The sequence below is a fragment of the Tupaia chinensis genome, unplaced genomic scaffold (genome assembly GCF_000334495.1).
Source record: "Tupaia chinensis unplaced genomic scaffold, TupChi_1.0 Scaffold149666_1, whole genome shotgun sequence".
Taxonomy (NCBI): Eukaryota; Metazoa; Chordata; class Mammalia; order Scandentia; family Tupaiidae; genus Tupaia; species Tupaia belangeri.
This window is the reverse complement of record NW_006209511.1, coordinates 574,113-578,609: the sequence shown is the minus strand read 5'-3', so window position 1 is coordinate 578,609 and position 4,497 is coordinate 574,113.

The window sequence follows — 4,497 nt, the reverse complement described above, 5'->3', positions numbered from 1 at the left end:
TAAAAAAACAAAAGACACCATTAAGAAAATGAAGGCAGGCCAGCCAGTGGCATGGAGGTTAAGGTGGCTAAATCCCACATGTACCACATGGCAGACTGCACAGTTTAAGCCCTGGAAAACCCCAAAGAGAAGGGAATGCAGCATAATCATCCCTCCTGGGGGTACTTTCTCTCTTTCTCTCCCTCTCTGCTCCTTCTCTGTTATAGGGTGAGTACATAAACCCTTTAGCAAAAGAAAATGATGACATATTATAGTCTAGGAGAATAATATGTACAATTCATATCACTGAAATATGTATAAATCATATAAATGAAAAATATGTATAAATCATATACATATTTGATTATACTGCCATGCTACTGACTGCCCTACTTTTCTATCCTTAATGGTACTTTTTTTTCCTGGATTTTGAACAAAGGACCTGGCTTTTTTTATCATGCAATAGGCCTGCAAATTGCATAGTTAGTTCTGAGTGGATGAGTATACATAAAGAAAAAGGAACAAACTAATGCCTGCAACAACCAGAGATATTTTTCTTAAATTATTTTTTAAATTATTATTCATACATTAAAATGCTATACATCATTTAGATTGTGAAGAGACTTAACTCAGTATGATATACACCTCAGTCCAGCTCATTTGAGACTATAGTACACATCCTCATCAACAGATAAAAAAAAAAAACTTATCTGTGTCCCACAAGTGTCTTACCTCTCATTCCCCCCTCCAAATTTTCTTTCCTTGCTCTTACTCTTCCACACTCTCTTTCCACATTGTCTCTAGTGTCCATTACAATTTATAATGCTTTTATGTTCTCCAGTTTTTCAGTCTCTAATGTAAAGTGTGGACAGTCGGTATATGCTAAGTGAAGACATACAATGTCTCTCTTTCATAGCCTCACTTGCTTCATTCAAAAACAAATCTTCCATATTTATCCACTTTCTATCAAATTCCAGGGCCTTGTTATTTTATGACTGAGTAGTATTCCTGGAGTATATGTGCCATAATTTTTATTCCATTCATCTGTTTGTGGACATTTGGGTTGGTTCCATGTCTTAGCAATCATGAATAATGCTGCAATGAAAATAGTTGTGCAAGCACTTTTCCGACTGAGTGCTCTCCTATCCTTTGGGTAGATAACCCGAAGTGGAATTGCTGAAAGTCTTTGAGGAACCTCCATATCATTCTCCATAGTGGCTGGACCAATTTACATTCCCACCAAGAGTGTGGAATGTCCCCTTTTCACCACATCCCCTCCAGCACTTATCATTATTTGTTTTTTAAATCCTTCCCATTCTGACTGGGGTTAGATGGTATCTCATTGTGGTTTTGATCTGTATCTCTCTTACAATGAGGAATTGCTGGGACCATGCAGTTAACACAAGCTGAGTATGAAAGAACTGCCCCTGGTGCTTAGAGCAAGGACTTGGCTGAGGAGAACTGTTTGCAAGGTCAACAGTTTTACGAGTTCTGGACCTCACCTTCATTGTGTTACTGTACTGGCCTGCACTGAGTTTCTCTGCCATGGGCCTTATTGCCATACCCTGGTACCCCATAAAGGCACCCCCAGCCTTACTATAACTTTTACAATAATCCTAAAAGAATGCGGATCCACTAAGGTGGCAGCTGTGTAGGGCTGCGGCTGCGAACAGGAGTTACTCCCATTAGACTCATCCCACCCTCCTGGAAAATGTCAATAAAGAATGCTACATTCACTTCTCCTACTGGGGATTACTAATGGGCAAAGGATCTCAGTAGCTCAGGGACTCATCCACGAGGTGCTATTACCCCAAAGACCATAAGCCACCCTTACTCTCAGGACAAGGGAAGATTGCCATTTCCCAAGCCACAGTCACTAGCAGCATATAGAGGGTCCCAAGTACACAGTAACTTTTAGCTACTCACAAGACCACATTCCTTTCCTATGTAGACTCACCCTCTTAGCTGTAGACTACCCCAGAGATAACATAAGTATTTCACTTTCCAATCTGGGACTAAAGTAATCAAGCTGGTCTGGGACTGAAAATTCCTGGAAACCCTATCATCCAAAGACCCTCCCTTTTAGTCAAGATCTAAGAAGAAGATGCACCCAAAAAATGGACTTCCTCGTTCTAAAATTATGACTGTTTATACCTAAACAAAACAGATGTCATGTTTTATGATTATTGTTCCTATACTTTAAATGCTTTACCTTGTAGAGCAAAATGTTTTACTTACTTCCCCTCACCCATCCCACTACTGTAAAACTCCTTCCATAATAAATACGCATGACTTCTGGTCATCAGGGCTGCAGTCTGGAGTTTACTCTGGCTGTAGCCGGCTAAGAACATGCTAAGGGCATGAGGTCTTAGTCTGATTCCTGTTCACCCGCGTCGCCTCCCTGTGCACCCACTCCAGCTGGGGTACGGCTCCCGTCAAGGAATGTTGAGCATTTTTTTTCATATACTTTTTGGCTGTTAATATGTCTTCCTTAGAGAGTTAATTTATTCAGCTCATTTTGCCATCTTTTGATTGGGTTAATGATTTTCTTCCAGGTCTCTTATCTGAGGCACAGTTAATAAAAATTCTCTCCCATTCTGAGGATTGTCGATTCACACTAATTAGTGTCCTTTGCTGTGCAGAAACTCCTTAATCTGATGTAACTCCACCTGTCTATTTGGGGGATTATTGCATGTGCTTTGAAGGTCTTGTTTAAGAAGTCTTTGAGTACCCCAATGTCTCCCAGAGTTTCCTCAGTGTTTTCCACCAGGAGTTTTATAGTTTGTGGCCTTAGGTTAAGACCTTTGATCCACTTTGAGTTGATTTTTGTTAATGGTGACAGACAGGGGTACAGATTCATCTTTCTGCAAGTGGATACCATTTTTCCAACCCCATTTGCTAAAGAGGTTTCCCTTTTCCCACTGTATTGACTAGTACTCTTTGTCAAAGATCAGTTGGCTGTATGTTTTGGGGTTTATTTCTGGAGTCTCTACTCTGTTCCATTGGTCCTCATGTCTGTTTTTCTGTCAATATCATGCTGTTTTGATTCTCACAGCTTTGTAATATATTGTGGGGTCAGGAAATGAGATGCCACCTACTCCAGTCTTCTTGCACAGGATTGCTTTAGCAAAACGGAGTCTTTTATGGTTCCAGACAAATTCTATGATTGTCTTTTCTAGTTCTGTGAAGAATGTCTCTTGTGATTTTATAGGGATTGCATTAAACATGAAGATTAATTTGGATAGGATTGCCACTTTGATTATATTGATTATGCCAATCCAGGAACATGGGATGTCCTTCCACTTTTTAATGTCCTTTTCAATTTCCTTTTTAAGGTTTTTCTAGTTTTCCTTGTAGAGGTCTTTGACTTCCTTTGTTAGTTTTATTCCTAAATTTCTTATCCTTCTTGTGGTTATGGTAAATGGAATCACTTTCTTCAGTTCTGTTTCTGTCTGCTTGTTGTTTGTATATAGAAATACTATAGATTTTTGTAAGTTAATTTTGTATCCTGCCACTTTATTGTATGCATTTATTACTTCACGAAGTCTTTTCATGAATACTATTGGGTCTTCTATATATACAATTATGTCATCTCCAAACAGAGATAATTCCAACTCTCCTTTCTCTATTGGAATGCCTTTCATTTTCTTCTCTTGTCTGATCACATTGGCTAAAACTTCCAGTACTATATTGAATAGGAGTGGAGAAAGTGGGCAGCCTTGTGTTGTAACCGTTTTTAGTGGAAAAACTTTCAGCTTTTCCCCATTCAGTATAATGTTAGCTGTAAGTTATTTATAAATGGCTTTTATTATGCTGAGAAACAGTACTTCTATGCCAATTTTCCTGAGAGTCTTGATCATAAAAGCATATTGTATATTGTTGAATGCTTTTTCTGCATCATTTGAAATGTTCATATGGTTTTTACCTTTCTTTCTGTTAATATGGTGTAATACATTTATGGTTTTACATATGTTGAACCACCCCTGCACCCCTGGAATAAAGCCTACCTGGTTGTGATGAGTAACCTTTTTTTTATTCTTTTATTTCAATTTATTTATTTGCATTCATTCACTATACATCATTACAGCATACAAAATTAGATTTTCCATCCTGAGCACACTGTATATTGTCTCAATCAAGCACATCAACAAACATGTTATTATCAGCAAATAATTTTCCATTTCTTGTTTTCTGTATGTTTTGCTTTTTTTCCCTCATCCTTGATTCCCTATCTCTTACCCTCTGCCATCTCCCACTCTCTTCCCACACTGTCTCTGGTATCTATGTTTGCTCTCTATACTGTTTTCCCCCCACATTTTATTGAATTACTAAAGACCTTAATTAATCTAAATATTTTCATAGCAAACACAGGTGATATATACATTTCCATGAACACAAGTCTAACTTTACACATCCTATAAAGTAGCACCTAGCTGGGGCTATATATCTTACTGCAGTCATTGAATAATTTTTTTTTCCTGAGACTTTTTTTTTGTAACTTAATTTACATTCTTTCCC